This window comes from Apis florea, unplaced genomic scaffold (assembly GCF_048593485.1).
Source record: "Apis florea isolate Af1SG1 unplaced genomic scaffold, ASM4859348v1 contig_3170_pilon, whole genome shotgun sequence".
Lineage (NCBI taxonomy): Eukaryota > Metazoa > Arthropoda > Insecta > Hymenoptera > Apidae > Apis > Apis florea.
The window spans coordinates 6,312,000-6,337,628 of NW_028256714.1; the positions used below are offsets into that span (position 1 = coordinate 6,312,000).

General features: G+C 28.4%; 1 protein-coding gene and 1 long non-coding RNA gene across 2 annotated transcripts in view; both read right to left on the minus strand.

Annotated features, from left to right (window-relative positions):
- Positions 1 to 25,629, minus strand: part of nAChRalpha4 (nicotinic acetylcholine receptor alpha4) — a 226,556-nt gene that overhangs the window by 150,249 nt on the left and 50,678 nt on the right. The gene's annotated exons all lie outside the window — the stretch shown is intronic.
- Positions 1,336 to 2,882, minus strand: LOC147657400 (uncharacterized). Its single transcript, XR_015292582.1, has 3 exons — positions 2,610 to 2,882; positions 2,389 to 2,545; positions 1,336 to 1,848 (listed from the first exon to the last, which is right to left on the minus strand). It is a non-coding gene; the product is annotated as an uncharacterized LOC147657400 (long non-coding RNA).

Below are 25,629 nucleotides of genomic sequence, written 5' to 3' on the forward strand. Positions count from 1 at the left end.
AGCGACTCGTTAATTTGACGTACAACGTACCAAGAACATTGTGTTGTGCAATCATTGCACAATTATATCGGTATCGAAACTGGAAACATCAATAGAATTAATAACTAGCATTGCAGAAAATAAATGTAATAATGTAATTTTTATTTAAGAAAAAAATTTTAATGTATTCATGTATATAAATTAATTAGATTAATCACTGTACGTTCTATTTAAATGATTCAGGTATTTCGAAAATTATTAATGACATTAAAATTTTTTTTGGAAAATTAAATGAGTAACATCATTTTAGTAACAAAAAAGCATTTTGAACAATTATATATGTGTAATCGCCACTCGATTTTATTTTTCGATATATTAGCAATAATATGTTTAATACTACGTAGGTCGCAGGTAATTTTACAGTTTAAAGAACTCAACTTTCGACAATCTTGATCTCGTTACACGTAGAGCTTATCCTCCTAATTAATCTGTATAAAGTTTTAATCGCTTTCATTGTTTTTATTAAAAGGTATTTAATAAAAAAATGTTTTGATATATTGTTGTTGCATTTTATATATTGTGCAAAAATATTAAGTTTGTGTTAATTAAATACATAGTTGGTATAGCATAGTATTATAATTTGATTTAAAAAAAAAAAAATAAATTATTATCATGATATACGAAATAAAATACTCAGATTTATCTAGATAATTAATTTAAAAGATATCACACGTAATACTACTCACACGTAAAACATTATAAAATACGTACAGCAATAAATCGACAAAATCTCATTTATTATTCTGATTAAATATATAATCACATATACCATTTATTTAAAATTTAACTTTAATTATAGAATTGCTAGAATAAAACAATATCTGAAGGATTTTATTTGAAAGTTTAATTTGAGAAAATTAAAGATCAGATTAAACGAAAAAATTAATATAAGTAATTTTATAATTTGAATTAAAATGTGATATAATTTGTGTAAAATGAATTGTAACGTGTAAATTACTTTTAATTTATTATTAATCATAAAATAATTATTAAATGCAATTAATACTGTGCACCTTTAAAAGGCAAAAGATAGGTTTTAATTATAAATTTACGATTAATCAAAAGTTTACTATAGATTTAACTTCGTTTGTAAATTATTCATTCTTTGAAACCATTTTTTGCGAAACATTTCAGATATTTTTTTGGTCTGTTAATTTAAATCCGTCCCTGTTCTAAGTTTTAACGAGTTGGGTATCTTCCTCAAGAAAGCTGAACGACAGCTGTGAAATGTAAATGCCGCAGAGGCACCAAGAATCGTGTAAAGACATTGGTTCAATGAACGAACTTTAAAAAAAATTCAAAAGACTTTCTTCTTTTTATTATTAATTTTTCACAATTTAAATATTCTTTATGCTAAATGAAACGTGTTACAAGAAAATTTTTTATTCTTTAAATTTTATAGACAAATTGTGGTTATTGTGCAAGATTCTTTGCAAGATTAAACTCCCAAAATCATTTCATCTTCAATATTTTTTATTGCTGCGTCAGCTTGGAAAAAGAAGAAGAATATTCTTCTAGTCGACTAGTCACTTATTCAACCGAAACGTTGTAATATTTGTTTTACGATGAAACTTCTTCCACGATCGTCAACGCCAAGTCATCGTATCTTAGATCATGCTGTTTTTAGCTCACCTTCAACACACTAGCTCAAATCCTGCGGGACAACTCAACCCTTTTCTTTTTCATTTTCTCGCACAAGAGAAGAAAAATTTATTAGAAAAAAGAAAAGAGACAGTAATTCCTTCTCGTATTTGAGAAAAATACTTATAGCACAGAGTTATATATCTCTTTAAATATTTTAATTTTATCCTGAAAAATTTTTTACCAAGATTAATATTATATATATATATATATAATATTATAGAATAATATTTATATCGTTCAATTTAATGTTCTTTTTTTTTTTTTTTTTTAGTAAATATTCTTCGCAAATAAAATGACAGGTAAAATGACAGGTAAAATGAGGTAAAAATAAAAAAGAAGTTAAGGTGATGCAAATTTTAAAAAGTTACTCTCTTATTGGATATTTTGTCCTAGAAACTGTGCTTCTATATATTGTTTACTTACTGTGAAGTAAAGTTATGTTTTACTAAAACATTTTTCGCAAGAGATATTGTAACTTAAATATTTGCCGTGCGATACAATAATAGAAGCGAATCTAAAATTAATTCTAATAAATTGGATTGCTTTTGCTAAAAGCTAATTGATTTTGATTTTTAATTAATTGACAATAAAATGTCAATTATCCAAATATAAGACTATTCATAACTATAATTTATGTATTTAAATTAACTTGCAGAGATTATTTAAAAACAAACGCATAATCAATCTTTTGTAAGATGCACTTACCTTATTGAATTCTTTTATACAAGTAAATAAACTTTTATCGAAAATTATTATTGAATTTCTATCTATTTCATGTTTACAAGTTCGATTCTTCTTGCTCGATATGAATCCTGTCCTTCGATCAATTCAAACAAATCGATACTCTTCTAATCGCCAACACCTTACAAAACGTGTAAATAATAGTTTATTACGGAAACTATCGTTATTTATACTTGGCCACTCACTTAACCTGACAATCACACGAAATGTCAAATTTCTTAAAAAAAAGAAGAAACATATTAGAAGAATGAGGCAGAGAAGCACAAACGTGAGACCCGTCACCATATATTTCATCATCCCCGTTAAAATCGATCCTAAGAATCGTTCATCGTCCAATACTCTCCCGGTTGCATCGCAGATCGAATTACATTTCTATCGGCGGGTAACACGATTACGATGACTGCATGTCGCACGTTTCAGGCGATGGCGCTCGAAATAGTTTCCTAGCGAATTTTGATCGAGCTCGCGAATCTCATTGTCGCTGGTTGGTCACCGTTAACGACGTTCGATCGATCGATTTGAGCAGCAGTTACAGCTTATCGTTCACGGTCTAAGGCTTTTAAATCAACGTCCATCGCGTAGATAATAAGATCAACAAATCGTTACACAAACTGTAAGTAAAAAGTATTCGTTTCTTACAGTATATAAATATTCTGTGTTATGTATTATATACTTCTACGAAGTTTCGTTCAAAATCAGAATTTTCAAGTTACCACTCTCTGTAAAATAGTTCGTGATATTCATGAGACATTGTACGTTAATAAGTCAAAGAGATCGAGAATCGAAGCAAGCACTATCACACCAATTTTCTAAGTTAATCGAATAAACTTAAATCGCAATTATGCAATTAGTGATGATACTTCGAATCATCATAAGCAATTATATACGCGTGATGAATATTTGCATATAGAATATCAACATTATTTATTTAATTTCAAATAATTTCAATATTTTATTTGGTGAACTTATATTAATATAAAACAGAATCACGGATTTATTTATATTTACACATTCATATAACCGAATTGATTTAAAACACTCGTATCGATTATAAATTTATTCCTGTAAGCAAATTCCTGTAAGGCAAAAAAAAAAAAAAAAAAGAAAAGGAATTTTATACGTGATATTTAATTTCGAAATTAAATCGGAGAAAACAATTTTAATTTATTCACGTGAAACAAATTGCATAACTCCGTTTATATAAATTGATCAGAGTTTCGCGTGCGTTTCACATATTCATTTCAATTCGTTTACACACCTTGAAAATAAAATACGTCTGCAATTAGAAAAAGAAAAAAAAGAGAAGAGTATTTCTCGTAGAGGATTATTCGTTTATAACGAAAATGGTTAGAAGGTAGGAAATAACTGAGATGAACAATGTTTCATGGAAATCTCAGATATTAACGTCATTAATCTTCGTGGATTAGGAAAAGCCTTTGTGCTCACTTCATGTAGAAGATTGTGAACAATACCAAATGAATATGATTATATCTGTACTAATGCACCGACAACACGTGTCTAGTTGTCTGTCAGATTCCTTAGAGATTGAAATTATTTCTACGAAATATTAATTCTATATATGTTCATACTTTTTGTATTTTGTTATATTATTTCTTTTTATTATCATTAAATTTACGTTAGACAATGTGATTATTATATATTGTTGAGAAAAAATTGAATGAATGTTTCAGGAAATTAATTATGTTCCATTATTAAGTATAAATATAAGTTTATTAGGTTGAGACCAGATTTTTAGATTCACAGAAACTCGAAATTTTGTGAAAAAAACCTTAATACGAATATAAGAGATATTAATGAGCAATTAGCTACATTAAGATAGAATTTCGTGATTAAAATTTCAATATAATTTCAATATCGAAATATACGATTACTTTTCTTTAATTAATTTAAATTAATTTATTTTACAATCTATTACGATTAATGATTTATTGTATAAGTTATAGTTCATTATCCAACTTTTCATATAAAATATAATCTCATTATTCGATGATGAGCAATGATATCAGTTTAGTTTAGATTGGTAATAGGATCGTTTGAAGTCCAGAAAAATAGGAAATATCAAGATCAATCAAACGATTATTGCTTTATTATACGACGAATCAATCGATTGTTTAGTCTGATGATTATATCTACCTAACAGTGTAAATAATGCCAGCGAGAAACGTGATAGTGCTTGGTACCGCCTAGTGGCGGTGATTGGTACCACAAATCAACGTACAGACTGATTACGATGGCTTCTGTGTGACATTTGATCATGATAATAATCACCCAGCGGCAATGCTCAATTGGACGATCAACGTGTCCACGGGGCATGACGTTACGTTATAGCTTTTCTTTTTTTAAAGAGATACTCATCTCTGTTTTTTTTTTAACTTAAAAATATAGCTAAAATTTTATAAAAATTTCTACATCTGAAATTTTTCAAATTCATTATTCAGATTCATAATTTTTTGATTTGAAAAGAAATTGATATTTATTTTTTTATTTGTACTATTTTACTTTAATTATCGTGTCAATTAAAGTTTATTTAAAAGTCTAAACACAAACTCAATCGAATTATTTTTATAATATTAGTAATTTAATTTGAAAGTTTTTACTGAATTTATTTCTGGATATTTGTAAAAATAAAGAGTATCAATTTATTGAAAAGAAGGAAAACAATGTATAATTTGATAAATGATTTATTCTGAATTACACTAATGATTTCAATTTCATATTTATATTTAATCATATAAAAGATGCAAAAAAAAAGTTGAAAGCCATTACGAAACAATGAACAAAAGAAATGTTGCTAATTTACATTGCCAAATATGGCACATTCACATCCTCGACACTGATTGTGAATTGAGAAAAATCTTTCTTGTTGTCAAGTATCACATACATTCTGAAATGGTTAAAATACCTCTTGACCTAGTAGCAGAGGATGCTAACACGAATTAACTTCTTCAGAAACGTGAGAATAAATCGGTATATGTATATACACGTATATTCTTGAGAAAGAATCAATTCTTTCTTTAAAACAAATGAAAATTCGTATACAAAAATGAGGTTTTATTTATTAAATTATAAACAATTGAAGTTTGCATTAGATGAAGAGCTAGTCAATAGTGTAATGATGGCACAGAAATAAAATAAATTTTGGTTTCTTTAAGAATGTTTTATAAAATAATCCTGTACAAGATATAATAAAATAATAATAATCATTTTCTTCCTAAGTATTATATACAGATATCAATTTCTCCTTTATTTATTATTGATTAAACTGGAGCAAAAAAATTGGGATAAGGATGAAAAAGGGCCACTCGTTTTTTAAAATTTAAATATCATTAATTTTTCTTTAGATAATTATTATTTTACATTTTCTTTCTATGCTGCATACATAATGAATTTCAGTGAAGTATACTATGTACAAAGAAATATAGAGAGAAGAATTTATATTCTATACTTCTAGTGATTTAAATTCTTTTCTATATATTCTTGAGTGAAGTATTGTTCTTTAATTACACAAAATATTACTAGATTGACAGTCATTTATATAACAAGAGATTAAACATTTCCTTTGAAAAAATGGGATGGACTCTTTCCAATCTTTTAAATTGATCAAATTTGTTGCATCCCAAATGATTAGATTCTATTTAATTTAAAAACATCATATCGATCCAGTTCATTTATTCACTCCATCCAGTGTATATTTTCTGAAGAAAAAAATTTGCATTTAGAATACCCTCGAATCTACCATAATCTACATATATTGATACAATAAAAATTTCAACGAAAATGTTTAAAATCCTTTATAAAATAGGCATCACAATATCGACTCGTAGCAATTACTTTTAATAATAATAAAAAAATAATATAAATAATATACGTTGATGGAATAAATGTAAAATTAATCCACATGCATAATTCACTTATTCCTATTCCTATAAGGATTACCGTATCAACCCGTGCAAAAATAATTACAAGTTACTTTGACCGTGCTTGATAATACGATCCTCGAGATAGCAGGTTACAAAAGTAAATTTAATTACGTCGATACCAAACTCTCTCACAGGGAAGGTACCATGCGATTATACCATTCGTTAATTAATTTCGTTTCCGCTTTCTGATCATAGCAGATCGATTCTCCGCCGAGACGTGTAAATGGTTTTACTGAATTCTTCGTCTAACCGAAATTACTATAAAAACTGTTTTGTGTATAAGATGAACAAGGCAACAAATAAGTAAAACAATTTTATATAATTGACAATATATTTGAAAAAACTTATTTCGAATTTTCTTATGGTGTTTGTGATTAATTTCTTGCTAATAAAAAGTAGCATTTTATGCATAAATTTCAAAGTGCCAAAGTTTTAAAAGAACATATTTCCAATGATGGAGAATCAGAGAATACAATTTGGAATTTTATAATAGTTAATAAATAAATTTATTCAATTTGATTAATGCTTTGTAGAGAAAATCTTGATATTAGAGAGCAAAATGATCTACACATATTTTCTTAAGTTAAATTCTGTATTTATTTCATGTATCTAAGAAATTTATAATTATACGAAATAATATCAAAATTAATTTAATAGCATTAATAATATTTATAATATGAATATAATATTATAACATAATAGCAGAAATTTAATTAAATTATTACACGAATGTATAAAAATAATCAAATATATTGAAATAATTAGATGCTGAAACGATCGAGTGTATAATAAAATTCGTTAAAAAGTTTCAAAAAGCGTCTGTCGAGATGGTTCTCACGAATTTTCAAACCAGCAAAATAATTAGAATTTTCGAATTGGCCAAGTTCCCTTGTGGGCTGTCACAATTGGCCATTTAATTCGAATGCGTTTGATCCATGTCCTGTTACCAACTCAATTCGGTTTATGCCATTAATGGCACATTGATTATATGGTGCCCAACTGCCCAATTGGAAACTTTGTCATGTGTTGCAGCAGATGTTTCGAATCTCGTATAATTTTAACCCCTTCTAACAAAATTCCCAAGGAATTGACTTTATTCAACAATGATTATGTTATACATAAATTCTTTCCCTTAAAAGAGTTATTTATATTTTTAAATAAATACAATTATCTTTGAATAATTGTAGAATTTTTCTCGTTGCTATTGCATATAATGAAATATTCTCCTCCTTTCTGATTTATGACAATTATTGAGCACAACAAAATCCAGATTTCTATTTTTCCATTAAATGTCTTATTTAATGGAGGCGTCTTAATGATTTTCAATTATATTTTTTAATTGTAATTGTTCTTCTTTTTCATTCCATTACTTAGCATTAAATGTAATTTCTCTTCGTTGTCTGAATTCTGTATGAAATTATTATTAATGCAAATAATATCAACTATAGTATAGTATAGTATAGTATGACAAGTGTACATAAACAGGAATGATATTACGATTTAATTTGTTAACAATGCGTAAGATAAAAATCATAGAAAAATATAATATTCGAATAACGAAATGTCCAGATACTAGAATATTCGAAAAGTAGATACTAGAAGATTTCAGTGCAATGCAGAGATTGTTTCGATATTTTCTGAAGTTAAAATTTTTTACTATATTCGCAATATTAAACTTTTAGAAGTGAATTAAATTTATTCGAAAGGTAAGAAAGAGAATACTAAAGTTTCCAATTTACAATACTAGAATTTGGGATACTACTCTTAAAACTTTATCCATAAATTTGAAACTTCACGGATAATAAAGCAGAAATTTTCCTCAATTTTCACGAATTCTCGAATCAAAATTTACTTTTTCTTCAATCTCGGCAATTGAACATGGTAATAACAAATTTTAATAATTTTAAATAATTTAATCCAATCTTAAATTTCTCAACTGTTGATAAATTAAATCGCGAATATATTAATATATTCGAGTGAAGAATTGGCGAGAAACGGGTAAAAATTCGATTCTACCTTATCATACGATACAACAGTTGCAATAGAAATCCAATTATCAATGCCGAAATTGAACAGCCGCAATTTGCAAACCATGAAGCAGATTGATTAATGGCCACATTTCCGTATTCGAACTTCGTAGTCTGAAACTTGTAAAGCTGCCACAATATATACCTGAAGAAGAAACTTGTTCGGCAAAGTTTAATATCCATGGAACTGGCACGCGAGTCCCTGTGAATGTCGCGACTTGTCTGCGATTCCAACGATCTGTTACACCGATACAACTCTTCAACAACGCGACCCACACACAATTTCAAATCGCGCAACCAACTTTCAACCAATCAAAACCCGTTACACACATCCAACGATAAAATAAATTAATAAAAATATATATATATATGCACGAACAATTATAAATTCTTCTGATCATCTTATTTCAAAATTATTTCGTATTTTGATACATTTTCAATTAATTGTAATTAAATCTTTCGTAATGTATACGTATTTTTTTTTTTTTTTTGAGAAAATGGATTGCTGGATGGTTTTCTTACACGTTTTCGTCAAATGCTGAGTTCGAATCTGACCTGATTTTAAAAATCACGATTTTATATCGATATCGATTACTTTTTTCATTATTTTTATGCGTTTCTCCAGCATCTAATAAAGACGATGTCAAACATGCGCGTAAAACAAAAGAATAATAAAGTGCAAGAATATCCAAGAAGACGTGTTGTCACACAATGAAAGGCGGAACGTTATTCGTGCAATATTCCATAAAAGTTAGTAAATCGCAGCCTTTATGCGGCCGGATCTCCACCACGGTGCACGTCAATCCGCAACAAATGTACCAAGGATCCGTTTCAAAAGCGGAAAAAGTAGAAGGAAGAAAAAAAAAGAAAAGAGAAAGAGAATATCCCGGGTTCTACAAGACGATGGAATCGTTCGTGGCCCCCGATAAAACCACGGGAAAATGGATGAAAACAGGATCGATACAGGATCGATGCAGATACGAAAGCTGGCTCGATATTATCAGACTTGTAATTTATGGACGAAGGCAGATGCATGCCCTGTGTCGATATGGAGTCGTTAATATCGTTAACGTGACCCGTGAAACTCGGTTGAAAGGGAATAAAGGAGACGATACTCCTTTTCACGCTTGCGGAAAAGGACGACACGTGGAAAGCGCAAGGTGATGGATTAATTTCGACATGCAAAAAAAGGTGTACAGAGATTGGAATTAATATTCATTATTGCTTTATGATTTCTTCTGTAAAAGGATAAGGTAGGAAGAGAGGATAAAGGAAAATTGGAAAATTGGCTAATGAATATGTGTATGAATTATCGATAGAAGATTATTCTATATGTGGATTATAGTAGAGAATATAGAATTAATTTTATTTCGTTTTAGAAATTAGTTTTCGAAAACAGGATTATGTAAGTTTTGTATGGGTTCGATCTCAATTTTCTTAAAAACGAAAACTCAAAAATAAAATTAAATTTTATTCCATATTTTCTTGCTTTTTTATTATAAAAATATTCATTTGTATCCAAAATTAAGTCGATTTCGCTGGTAATTAAAAAATTCAAACTTGGTTTTAGATTTTTATTCTACAATTTTTTTTTCTTTTATCTTTTTATAAGGAATCGATACTTTGCATATGACAGACAGAGTGTTTTAATATATTAAAAGACAATGAATTCAATTAAATTGTAATAAACAAATGTATAGAACGATAATTTCTTGCGAATTATATTCAAATATTGAAATAAATATATTTATTGGATATAAATTAACAAACTTTGAAAAATGCGATTTTGCTTATTTAAAAAAGAAAAGTGCAGAAATGTGTATAATTTTTGAAAAAAATAATATCACATTATATTGACATGTAATAATTAAGATTTCAATATTTTTCTTGTCACAAATATTCAATTAAAAAATTCGATTATGCAAGTATCTCTTTCCTTTGCTTCCCAATATTTAAATATTTAAATAACATTGTCAATCAATATTCGAACATCACAAAATTTTAATTATATTAAAATTAATAGAATTTATTAATTAATGTCAAACAATATCTGTAAATATCTGATACAATAAAATTTTTTAAAACTTTGTTACTTGTGATCCTTCTCCAATTTCAAAACTTGAAATCAAGAGGTGGAAATTTCTCGAACGGAATCCAGCTAGATGAGTTATCTAAGCCTTTGCCTTCACATGCTCAATGGCGACGATGTCATAAACCCGCAGCTCAGCACTTGGATGCAATCAGTGGCCATAGTATTCTCCCTTGGGGTCTGACTTACACCCTTAGCTTACCGACTTTGAGACAGATTCGTGAACCATCTAAACTATCCAGGAAGGGAATAAGATGGCCATTGATCCGTCGTCGATCGTGTCAACGCCCTTATTGAGCATTGTTGCAAAGACAGTTATATCGAAAGAAGAGCAGGAATTGATCAAAAGCAATTTTAAACTCTAATTCACATTTGTATTATAAACACCTTTGCATTATTGAATAAAGTTGTACATTTTTGTCTATCTTCAAACGAGATTGAAAATAAGAAGAACAGTTAACTCTATGCGTTAAAAGACAAAATGTCGAATAACAAAATGTTCTTCTCACCTTTCCTGGCAAATTTTACAAAGTCCCGCCGATTTTCGAATAAACCACGTATATATTAAAACAAGTGTTACTCGAAATTGTATCGTTCCAGGTTCTCAAAGTACTCATAAAATATTCGAGGCTATCCTCGAGCCAGATTCGGATCTCGTATTTGATCCCATCACTGGAGACGACCCGACGCAACGCGATACAACGCCGCGCAACGTTACTCCAACGACCCAAGCCTATGAATAATGCAAAACGAATCGAGTGGCGTTGCTTTCGTTTACCCGTATGCGAAAATCGAAAAACGTCATATCCTATGAATCGGTAACGAATTCTATTCGCGATCCTTAGTACGACTTTTCGCGGACGAGCTTTGCGAAACGGCCGCTTGGAAATTTGTCTCTCTTCCTGTGTGACACACCTGTGTGTGAAATCCATGTGTGGATCCAAGTTTTGAAAAATGTTACGCATCAATCGATATATTTAATGAGGTTCTTTGTTTTTTCTCTCGAGAAATTGTGTATGAATTTTATTAGTTTTAATTTAAATTAAATAATTTTGTTAGTTCGTTGCATTCTGTTTTTAAAAAAATTTTCATTTGATTTTTGACTTGAAATCTCATACACTTTTCTTGTAAACTTATAATTGGGGGTTGATTAACACGAATTTTATTTGAGCTTTTGAAAAGAAAAGCGTGATGATTATAGTCGTCATTGGTTAGCTTGGCTTTCAAAGAAAAAAAATTTATAATATAAGAATCGTTAGTTGAAAAAGGATGTGAAGGAGTTAAATGAAGTTGTAGTTTATTAAATCATACACTATCATAAAAGAGAATCACTTCATATATCTTTTAAAAGAAATCTTTATATTCGTTTTTTAGTTTCATTATTTCGTGAGATATTCGATTGTATGTAAATAAAACAATCACTCTATGTACATGGAAAGCTAAAGTTTGAGAAGAAAAATCGAAATGGCGATCGAGAATCGATATTAAGTTAAGAAACGATAAGAAAGTGAATAGATATTTACTGTTAGATGCAATTTTCTATTTATTTATTTGACCAGGAATTGAAAGGATATTTTATTTTTGTCTTCTACAAGTTTTTTCTTGATTTAAAATTTAAAAAATAAAATTATTCAACAGTGTGATCGTGTCACGAGTTGATTATTTTTTAACATATTAAGACAATTGTTATAATAAATGGGAAGAGAAATATTATTTAATACATATATTTTTTTCCTTATAATAAGAGATAAATTAAAATTCAGGTCAACGAATAAGTTAAATAAATGTTATATTTCATAATCAACTTAATATAATAGCTTATTGCAATAAATAAATCGTTATATTCGAACATTTTCGCCAATATTTAATATCTCAATCGTGAATAATTACGCGAATTAAATAAAAAAAATTTATATTTCTATTAAATAAAACAAGTATTTTAGTGTATTAAAAAAAATCATCAATTTAATAATTTTATAATAAACAAATATATAAAACAATATTACTGCAAATCATTGTAATTTTTTCTATAAGGAAAATCCGATTTATTTCTGTCATATTTACCATTCTTTACCTAGTAAAGTATCCGGAAATAACATTTTTCTTAATATTGGCTCGGATATCACGTGTCACGTGACAAGAATTGAAAAGAATTTGTAACGTTTTTCTACTTGGTGTTCAACCAACGCTTTGGAACTTCTCCCAAATGTAGGTAAAGAACCACGCAAAATGCTGCTGACACCTCAGGCATAAAAGTCAAGTGATACCCCGGCTGTTTTGGTTTTCATTTAAATTCTGTTTCCGCATAACATGGACTATATTTTCCCAAGGAAATATGCTTTCAGAATCTGCAGGAATATAAATTTTGTGTTTGAAAACATATTTCTTGTTAAATTGTCAAATTCATTTACAGGACATGTGAATTCTTTATAACATTTTGCACGTGTATATTATAAGATATTTTATACTATTTTCTTAAAAACGATTTAATATACTATATATATATATATAGTACAATTTGTAACTCATTATTTTTCTTGACTTTTTAAAAAATCCTTTTTTTCTTATTTGTCTATTAAAAATTTTTGTTATAATAAAATTTAAAATTAAATTAATAGAGATAACGAATAAAATAACAATCTCACTTGCATAGATTCTTTGTGAAATCATTTTTTCAGCTTACTGAATTTTTAATTTTTTTTTTTTTTTTCTTACAGAGAGACGCGTTCCACCAATTTCAATGACCTTGAAATATGGAAATAGTCAGGAACATAACATTTTCTTTAAAAAAATTGTAATTTTTAATTTTTTTACTGCAATTACTGCAGCGAATGTACAAATATACGTGTGTATATATATATATATATACGTATATGACAAATGCAGTGTGTGTATTTGCATATCTTTATTATAGCTGCAGCAATAGAGTTGCATGAATGCTGAGGCAGAGAATCTCTGTATAGCATTGTACAAGGCACAATAAAATCACGAACGTCTTCCATGCATTGAAATCCGTTAATGTTACGGTTTTGATAAAGGAACGCTCGATCATAACGTATCTAACCGACATAGTTATGTATGCTGTGTATACTTATGTGTGCTTCGTCATCATTATCTTACGAGAAAATCTTGAAAATCCTAATTTTTTTCATATTATTATTAAACATTAAAATTTGAAGATTTTTGTGTATTTAAAATTATTTGGAGAAAAGGGGAAGGAAATTTTAAAGATTGATTTTAACCTCTTGAAATAATATTTTGTCAATGAAAAAATTGTTTTGTGCATTGTTTCATAGAACACCTTTGGAGTATTGATAGTAAAAGCTAAAACAAATATAAATAAATCTCTATATTTTTATACACCAAGCTTTTTATTTATTTTGACTTCCAGAATCAACTTTCCACTCTTCTCACATATTGTATTGGAATGTATCAATTCCCTTACGTTTTTGTATAATGAAAATAATTATTATCGATTTTGATAATAATTACAAGTTTTTATTTTATAATTCCTTTTCTATAGTATAATACGTTCATAAAATTTTATTTCATAATTATAATAATTGTTATTCCTTACTTTTTGCAACAAGACAGTACACACTTGTTTTGTAAATTCTGATAAAAAATAGATTCCACGTTTAATTAATAATTTCATCGTTCAGCTGTAAAATATATACTACTCGAACGAAGAATCTAACAAAGTACAAATTCATTGGTTAATTATAAAATTTGTGGCTCCACCAACAATAAGAAATATTGAAACCATTCACTCCACAGTTTTTCACGATATTTCGACGAATGCATAATCAACGTTCAATCGTCGGTTTGAAAATCGTCTCAGAGAAAAAAACAGGAAAATTTCCAATATTGCTTTGCGCAGGGAACAAAAGAAAAGAAACAAAAGTGGAGAGAGTCTGGTATCGAGTTAGCCAAGCAACGTACACGTTTTCGCAACCTGTTTTCCGCCAGCTTTTTCGACGTGCCTTTGCAACGTGCAAATACTTTCTCTGAAAGTCTCGTACAAATCCACCGAGATCGGGCTGCTCTAATTAATCGTAATTACGAGTGCTCGTGGCAATAAGAGCCGTGGCACAGGCCCCCACCAGCTGGCTGTAATTATCACTATAAACCACTTAAGAGTGCGTTGGCATCGTGGAAGGTTGGCTGGTCGGCCAATTCGAAGGTGGAGACAAGGTGTAGGCACGAGATTACAACGAGTGTCGATCGAGTGGTAAGTGGAGGAGGTTTAAAACAAGGTGTACACAGGAGAATGAGCGTGAATGGGCAGTGTTTGATCAATGAATCGCAGGGCAGAAGGAGATGAAACAGTTTCCAGGAAAGTAATGTTTGCAGAACAGATAGCAGGATTTTAGATTGTTCCAGAGGGAGGTAGACGAGTTACACGAAAATCCACTCAACCATTGATCCGGCTATCGGTGACGAGGCCACGGATCCTCCTCGAATTTCTTCTTATCATCCAAAACTGGTCTGTCTGATTGAGATGTCGCGCAAACAAACTTTGACGAATCTTCGAAATCACCAATCACGCGTGAAACTTTTTACGATTATTATTATTATTCTTTTTGGGACAACGTACGTTTTTAATAATTGAAATTATTCTATTCTAAACATTTTTTTAAGAACAATTCTTCGCTGTAGAGAATCTTTTAATAGCGAAAATAAAAAACTCGAAGGCGAGTTGTTTTACAATTCTTTTGACAATCACTGCTTTTGCAATGCCTTTGAATGGCTATGGATTTAATGGGAAAATAATGTTAACTTTTGAATTAATGAATGCAAAAGTAAATTAATGTAGCATAATACGTTTATGTTTTCAATCCTTTAATTAATGTCCTTTTTTTAAAAGGATATTCATTCAATCATTACTATAATAATTTGCAATAGCTTCGTTAAATAAATTAAGACAATTGAATTGTTGAGAAATTAAAATAACTATATTCGTGAAAAATGAAATGAAATGAAATGAAAAAAGTTGTAATTAAAGTTATTCAGAAACTGGAATTTAATCTTAAAGAATTAACAATAATGGTTTATTCAAATCAAAATTGATCATATAACTTCTTGTCTTATCATTTTCTCGGAACATTTGATATAATTGATTATTTTGATAGAAAATATTTTTCTTTTGATAGTTTGTTCAATTTACGTTGATTAATAAGTTGTTAGAACAAAAGAAGAATAATCTGTGAACATGTTTATTATAATTTTCACGATTAATTTGGATTTGTACGTTATATGATATATAAACTAATATAAAAGACTTTAATATCTGAAATAACACGCTGGTCTATATTTCCATTATTTGGTATCGACAGATGAGACTTTGTTTTACGTAACATTCAACAGAATTTAATTTCCAGTTTGAAAGGTTTATCATCATCATAATAATATCACCGTGCGTTTCATTCAAAAAATGGGATTAAACATGCTACATCATTAAACACACTTAATAATTAAAATATCATTACACTGCTTCGAATTTGTTAAAATTGCATTAATTAAAAATCTTATATCTCTTGTAAGATTAAAATTTTCCAATACACAATATCTAAACATTTTATTAATTAATTATTCTATCCCAATTGTGCTTTATTTCTTTTCCCAATGTAAACTGATATTTCTTTTTCTCATAGCAGCAAAAATAGAATTTAATATTGAAATCGACGTTGATAATAATGTATACAATTATATTAAAACGTAAACTATACTGTCAACTATTAGAATAAGGTGAGAGTGTTGCAAAATTGACAAAAATATTAATATAACAATATTGGAAATCATTGGATTTACATAAAAAATAAAGGAATCGAAAATTATTTGCAAGATATATTATAAAATTTATGCAATTTGATAATTGTAAAAAAGTAGAAGTAAATAGTTTTTATAATAAAAATTGTTTCTTACACTTATTATATAAAACTTTGTTACAAATGAGCATATTATTTTCTTCAAAATATAGAATAAAATATCATCTAAGAACTTATTATATTTAAATTATTTTGCTTCTCCCGTTTTAGTTCAAATTTCCTTAAATATTGATTATCTTTGATTATTTAATAATATTGCAATTTACCATGATACAAACTTTATACAAACAAACAAAGGACACAATAATCAAATATAGATTTAATTTTGAAGACGATATATTTCATCCAAAATATCCTTATCCAAAACTATATAATGGAGATTTTCGTTAACTAAAAATTATCAATTTTCATTTATTTCCCATAATATTACCGATCGTTAACGCAATCGAAGTAAAACGTGTTGTAGAAATTTTCTACTCCACAGTGGTGGCGTACAGTCACGAAGTAACTTTTCCAAGCAACGCAAAAGATAAAACAGAATTTTCCATTTATACATCCTGCTTTCCTTTTGCATATACGTTCAATATCAAGCCATCAGTATGCACGGCCATTTGCGATTCCGTTTCACGATTTTTCGCCGTTTTACGACTGTTTTTTTTACGCTCATTGAACATCAATATTCTCAAACGTGTAAAATATATATATATATTTATATTCTATAAAATTCTTTCTTAACATTCGTGCAAATTTTTTCCAAAAAAAAAAAATTTCTTAACAGAAACTTCGCACCACGCTGAATGGCCGGAGTTTGAAAATTATACCTACGATTTTTCCAAGTAGAATGTAACTGTAGTTCGAAATTATTCCGAGCAAACAAAAGCAGCTGGCGTGTTCCTTTAACTAACGTAGAAACTCGGATGGAAATTCATTCAACTTACGGACGTCGTGCGTAACCGCAACAAGCCAACGTAATTCCAACGGGTGGGAGGAGGCTTTTTATGCTTTCCACCACGATTTTTCTTTCCTTCACTTTTTTCCGTCTCTCTTCTTTTTTTTTTTTTTTTTTTTTGTTTCTTCATTTCGCCACTCTAGTCACGCCTTTCGTTTCCTTAATTGATCGACGTAGTGTAGGGGCGTGGAATGATTTACGAGTAAATCACAGCCAGTAAAAGTTTCCTTTTTTTTTTTTTTCGTCAGAGAATCGTTAGAGAAGTTTTTCTGGCAAAATATACGGCCTCGATGGGATTTCGTATCGATCGAGACGACACGTGCTCGAACCATGCGGATTTCGATATATCTGGTTTTTTAAAAAGATTACTACTCTTGTTGTACTCAAACATGTATCGTGATTAAGATTAATATTCAAAATTGTATTTATTTAAATTATTTATTTATCGATTGATATAATTAAATACGTATTTATAATTAAATATCGTGATTAGATATTATTGCTTCCATAATATTAACAATTATAAAAAAGAAAGTGATTGTAAAGTTTTTTCGTATCAAATGTAATTTGAGTCAAATTGTTTAATATTCGATTATGATTTGTTCGAAGAATAAGAAAGACACGTGACCTCATTTGGTATTTCGATAATTCCATAGAGATTTTGATAATAAAAGTTTTGAATAATTATTCGTAAGATGATCGATAAGATTATAAATTTTTATGCAAAATCAAATATTAACCAATAATTTATTTTTGTATAATGTATGTTCTGCATATAATCCAGTGATTAATCTTCGAATCGATTTTACTAGTATTTGTATTATCAAAGAGATTCTGAATAATTTTATATATATATATACATATTGAAAAAATTGATTGTAGAACTTATGTTAATTAGAAACTTTTCATTTCTCACGATGAATATTGTAAACCCTTTCTTTTTGATATTTTAATTGTTACAAAAATAAAAAATGCAAAACTATTATATTTTATTAAAATATTATATTTCTTTGAAATTGACTTTAAGATAGAATAAAAAAGAGATTTCGACCTTTAAATTAATTTTATGATTGGTTACTTGCAATAATATAAAAAAAGGAAGTCGATAATGCAATTTACTTGTAATATAGAATAATGCAGAATGCTCGTAAATGCTAAAATCAAGAGTTATAATCGAGTGTAATTTCCTTCTATGATAGCAGTTTGTAAAATTGAAATTGTTGGTCAAGTTAAACTATAAACTATAACTATATTAATATTACAGGGAAGTAAATATTCATTAAGCAGTTCGCAATGCAAACTGGGCTTAACAAATTTCTCTTATTAATATATTCTAGTTAGTAACAAACAAGCTAATATTCAACAAATCAATTTTCTTATAGAGATATATTATGTACTGGTAAAAATACCATAAAAATAATTTTTAAACTTGATCAAGTTTTGAAGATAAGATCAAATGGATTTTCTGTCACCTTATTCAGAATTTTGCATACATGAATTTTCTTGACGTGGGTAAAAGACACTTAAATGACACGCGACTGAAGCATAACGATTTTAATATTACATCCAGATAAGTACATTATCAACTTAACGTCGCGTGATATATCTGTCTCTGCTCTCTACTTATCATGCATATAATTACTCGCAAAAATATTCAGGCATTATAACGTGTGTCCAACGTATATTTGTTAATTGCAGAGGAAAATTTGTTTCTTTACAAATATGAGCAACAATGAAATCAGATCATTATTTTCAACTTAAAAAATGTATAGTGAAATAAGGGTAGAAATAAGGAATCTTTTATAAAAATTAAATATTGATTTCGATATTTTCTTTATTGTACGAATTTATCATTTTAATGTGTAACTTTTCAATAATCAAATTGATCGATTGATGCAATTGCATAAGATTCGTTAATTTACAATATTTTTGATTCTTTATATTTGTAAATTAAAAATATGTTTTCCTTTGATTTATATTATAACGAAATGGTAAATCAGATTTTTCATTTTTTTAATGCTTGTATATATATATTACATATGACTTTAGAAAAGAAAATATAGATAATAGAAATAAATAGTTTGTTGATTTATTATTATTGCCAAAAATAAAAGAATCATCTACTGTTACTGTTTAATTTGCAAACAAAAATTGATACAATCATTTGTAACATCTACATGCATGTACCTTTTTCAACTAATTTTCAAAAATTTATCCTCTCTTACCATTTAATCTTGACATTCCTCTTTTTAAAAGGCATATTGAAATGAATAATTAAAAAACATACAAAATAACATTAATATTAATTTACTCGAAAACTTTGATCAAGATTTAACTGGATTAATTAATTAGATTATAGGAAGATTATAGCGATTCGAGTAACTTCTTTCCGAATAAAATTAAAAAATATTTTTAACAATAATCCGTCCAATTTTACATTACACTTTCCAAAATATAAGATAATTGCCTTTTCCTCTTTACGAATGGAGGCCAACAGCATGTAAATCAAAATGGCAATCCAGATTTGTATAGATTTAAAAGTTATATAAAAAAAAAAAAAAAAAAAAAGAACACAAAAACAAGAACAGGTAAAAATATTCAACAACATTTGACACAACATTCATTATATTCCATGCACGTATTCGACGTCATAACAAGTTAATTTGTTGCACGCATATACGATTAAAAGTTTGTATTCGTGTTCGATATTTATTCCGAAAACAATCGGGACGAAAGGTATGTGATTAAAATTTCCATGGTAAAAATTCGCAGACGAAATCGATTCTTGCGGCTATAGGCTGGCTTCGAAACCAGAGGCACTGTGCTGTATCCGCCCGCCAAACGTATAATACACTTAATTTTAAATAGTAATTTCAGTTTTCAATCATTTCATAACTGTGAAAAAAAAATCATATTACGACTCTCGACGTATTTAATTAACATATACAAAAACATTTAAAATACAAAAATATCTATTTTTGATTAAAGAAAGTTCGTTTGCAATTGAAAGAGAAATCCCTGCTTTCTTTCTATAAATTGAGAATGGCGGCCACCAAAAGTGCAAGAATAAATTATTCCTCGACGAAACAGATACGCGGCTTAATTTAAAGAAAATAAAAATGACGGTTCGAAACTAATTCCACCGTGTTTCAAAAAGCGAATGCTCGGCTTATTACGGGCGAAAACGATAAAACTGGAGGCGGTATCGATGCGGTTATTAGCCGGGAGAACTAATCCTAGCCGGCTTTTGCTCCATAAACGCGGCGTATTAACTGTCCCATAATGTATATAATCCCGGGTATGGGCACGCGGTGGCCACCAGCTTTCCATTACCACCAGCCTTTGCACATTCATCTGTGTACCTATAACTTCGGCCAGCAACCGTACAAACCTGCATTAGGTATTCATACCGTGAGATAACATCACCGAATTCTCTGCTGCCTTCACTCGGATCAGCCGTGCATTCACCCCTTTTAATACTCGCCGTCTACACGGGTCGAAAGTTCTTACTTACTTGGGAAATGATTTTCATTTATGCACGGCCACGTATATCATCCGCTGCGCTTTTCCAGTTCGTACGATTGTTCCGACGATCGACGATTTTTGCTACGTTGGCTCCGTTGATAAGATGGATATTTTATCGAGTCTCGGTCGATAAATTATTACGTGTTTTCGGTTCTTGGCTTCGCTAAGAGGTAAACAAAATTTCAACGACCATCCATCGTTGATAAATTTATTTTATCGAGGCTGGTATTTTGCACGGTCGTAAAATATCGCGGTATTGTCTCAGAATCTCTTAGAAATCAATATATCGGAGTGTTGATGTATATTCGTTGATGTATATTTTCAGGAGGGTTTAAAGTCCTGGAGAGGGGGTAGATTGTCGATGTTTAAAACAAACGCAAAAGTTGATTAAAATAATATTAATTTTATTAGTAGAGTAAGACAGAGACAACTCATTTTTCTGTCTCGTTTCTAACGATATAAAATCGAATTAATCGGATTGAAGATTCAATTTTTCTAAATCAATTTACAACCTTTAATATATCATTGTTAAATTATGAGCAATTATATTCAACTTCCAATTATCTCGAGTTATCATTTTGGGAAAATAATTTTCGATCATTTGCTCTAAACGAAATTAAATAATGATTTCCGGTTGATGGGATCCGGTTAGAAGCGCAGAACATTTCTCTTTGAAACGCTTTTTTAATTATTCCGATACGATTTCCGGTTCCCGAGGTATCGTCGTGTGAAGGAAAGAGTAATTTTCGATCGTTTCTAGAAAAATGTAATATACATTTTCAAAAAATTATCGAGTTATTCATTTCTTCTTAAGTTGTAATGGATTGAGACAAAGATAAAATAAAAAGCAACTTCAATGATATACTTTTCCCTATCTTTTTTACGAGGAAAATCGAAATTTCACATTTGTGAATCCAATGATCTGTTGTTCGTGTAACATATAATAGTACAAAATATATAAGGATATTATATAACATTTAACATATTTAACGTGATATATTTTTTATATATTAATTGAACACGTTTTAACTTATATATTTATTTTAAAGTTGCAAAATGAATTTTTTAATTAAAGTCTAATACAAACATAAAGCTTAGACACTTGTGATTAAAACAAAATATTCTTCAAATATTCATCAATTGCGTGGATATTAAATCTAAACAGTTATGAATTCAATTAATATAAATTAGATATATGTACGTGTATATATGTTGCAACGTAACACCTTTCACTAATCAATAAAATATGTGTACAGCAATGCACGCGATTGGAACTAATCCTGCAACTGTTAAGCATGCAGATACTGTAGTAGGAATTATTCCTGTTATCTGTTTCTGGCTGGCTCGGTTTAAAATACACAGGAGATTTCACTGGATAACAGTTGGAATGGATGAAATCCGATAAAACATTATTTAAATAATGCTAAGTTTTATTTTTTTCAACGAATTTTGTTCAAACTTTATATTTCAACGTTATACTTTTAATTATTAGATGATTAAAAATAAAATAAAAAATCGATAAAAGTAAATTTATCAAAATTTCCTCTTTGCATCGGATACTTTGTATTAATGCTTCGAAAATTACAACAAAAACACAAGTGTCGAAGATTTGTGAAAAATCAATATAAAAAGAATTTATTATTTTATTAAAGCAATACTTTATTTTATATTTTCTTGCTGTCAGAATTGGGAATTAATTGAAATAGTTGATCAGTTGAAAATTTCGAATAAAATGCTCGAATAACATTTATTCCTAGCTATTACAGGTAATGCCATTTGGCGCAATATTGCGATTATTATTACGTTTTGAACGATAATTTAATTTAGTAATCGTAGTAACTTTATGATTTATATATTTAACTTCAACTATTAAATTTTGATCACTGATCACCGCTGTATCAAATCATCGAAACAAAAATTTTTAATTATCCAAAAGTGTAAAAATACGTTTTTCATTCTTTGCAATTTCCTCTTCCATATTTAAACGGTATAACAACAACAAGCTTAATGAACATAATGGTTCTAAGTACATGGTCCAGTCATTGATCGTATAAGCAATGCTCGTCTAATGATGATACATAAACCAGGAGGTAATGTCGGAGAACAGTTGCAGGTGGATAGTTAAAGAGAATGGATAGCCCTATAATTAAGCAAATATCAAGCATGCTCACCTTTCATATAATCCAAGTATAATGCAAGGAATTTTTAATCCACGACATAATATTTTACGAACGTTGTGTTAAATGCTCCAATTTTTCACAATGGTCTACTATGAATTTTGATACTTTTTCTTCACGCGTGTTTGTTATTAAATTTATATTTATTCCAATATAGAAAAATATTCAATTCGAATTTATATCGTTATATAATTGAAACATTGCATGGATTAATATCTGGATCATATCAAGTAAATGAGATCGATATTATTTAGAGTGAATACGATTTCGAATAATTGATATGGACGACGAGTTCGTAAACAAGTATCGATACCATACAATAAGACAATATGACCGAGAAGAATAGTTTTATACGAAATATAATACAAATCTCATATTTTTGACTTCTTGTAAATTGTAAAATCTAGCTACTGGCAGATTTTACGACAGCAGTATATATCGTTTCCACCATTATACGCGAAGAAACATCACTTGTTGTTCGCTTTCACGTAACGGACAATGTGAAACAATAGGTATACCGTTTCGTGAATAGAATGTATCTGCACGTATGCCTATCTCTAGCGAGTGAAACAATTGGAAAAGAAAAATCATTAAAATGGAAAATTTATATTTCTCCATCGCGTTTCGAATAATCATTAAATTACAGTGGAAATGTTCGTCTTCTTCGTATTATACCTTTGTATTCAAAGGTAAATCGAATGCTTAGATATTCGATTTAAAAATCCAATATTCGTAACTCAATTTTATCGATGAATAACCGATTTTTCAATGAAAGTTAAATTTCTGCTCAAAACTTTTTTTTATCCTGATTGACTCGATAAACTGAAGAATTATCGATTATCTTTCCTTTCGTTCATCTTTTTGGAAATTCTTTTTTTTTTTGGAAAAATTGATTCTATGCTTCGTCTAATTCGATATTCGTCCATTAAGGGAACTCTTTTTGATTCTTTTCTCACCTTCTTCTCTCTTATCCTATAATATATTAATACTTTTACAAAATAAAATTGGCTGTGAATGAATTTTGGTAGATGATAAGAAATGAGAGAAGTAAAGTGGATTGTGGAAAAATGGCGGGCAGAAATGGCGCTGCAGTGCATAGATAGGTAAATGCTTACGACGAGCATTAAAATGATAAAAGAAAATTTCAGATTGTAAGGTAATTTTAATTGAATGAACGATTGGAAAATTAAATGAAAATTTTCTAGTGATATCTCTACCTAAAGATTTATTTGTTTTTCACAATTTAATTTCTTATCTTTCTCTTCTATTTTTTATTTTATTCTACTTTTTGTGTTTTTATAAATTGATATAAGATATTTTCTTTGTTTCAAAATATATATTCTATCTTCGACGTATTAACGAAAAATATTATATTATATTTACAAATGTTGTTCTTAGTATAGTTGATAAATTCTTTTGGTTGCCTAATTTTCGAATATTGTATATTTCATTATTTAGAAACATTTGTAAATCGTAAAAAAGATCTTTACTCAGTCTAAATGACAAATAATGATAATGAGTATAATAAAATTCATTAATTTTGTTATCGTCATTTACGATATATACGATCGAGTGAATTCTTTTTCAGACGCCATTTTGTTTTTTCGTGAAAAAACAATTAAACAATCGCAAATAACTTTATAAATGAAAAAAATAACAAAATAAAAAAGATATCAAAATATACAAGAGAAATTTAAATCATTTATAATAGAATTGCAACAATAATAAATAACAATTCATTTTTATTTATTCGGAAAGTAATAATTTTATATGATACGATCTGATAATCAAATTTATTATTATGCATCCATATGCATTCAGATCACTTAAACATAAAGGATTTTAATTTTGCAAAAAATAATAATAATTAAATAATTAAATTTAGAAAATTGCATAATTAAAAATGGTTACCTCTTGATTCTTCATAATTGGAAAAATAAATATTATTCTATTTTTAATCAACAATATGAAAATCCAAAATTTTCATAACAATTTTGTATTAAAACGACTATTATTATTGAATATATAAATTTTGCCAATAATTTCTGAATTTAACGAGCAAATAATGTATCCCGTCCCATATAATGTATCTCATTAATGAAAATACGAAATTCGATGCATACATCCATACGAGGCATAATTTACAGGAGGCATATACTATATATACAATAATTATATAGCAAATTTTAAAAACTATGTATACATTATGTATATAATATAAGTATTATTTATAAATTCAAATTTATCGAAAAAAGAAAGAACATGTAAAAAATTAAATTTAGATTAATTTGGCAAAAATTCTAAAACTAATTCTTATCTCTAAAATGTCTCTCCAAAATTCGAGATATATCCCGAAGGATTTATAATATACATAATTTCGCAGAATCTCTGACGTAATTTGCACCGTGACAGAGAGACATAAGAATGAGTTACTGTTATTTCGATCCATTTATATTCCATATTTCGGACTGTTCTACGTAATGAAATTTTCCAAGAAGCATGGCACTTTCTAATTTAACACGATCGTCAATTCTTTAAGGAAATATACGATGGCCGATATACCGGATTTGGAATAATTTTATCGAATTATCAATTATGCTTTCATTATCTTTATCAATGCGAGCAAAAGTGTGATTATCGATATCTTATTGATAATTTTTGATATCAGT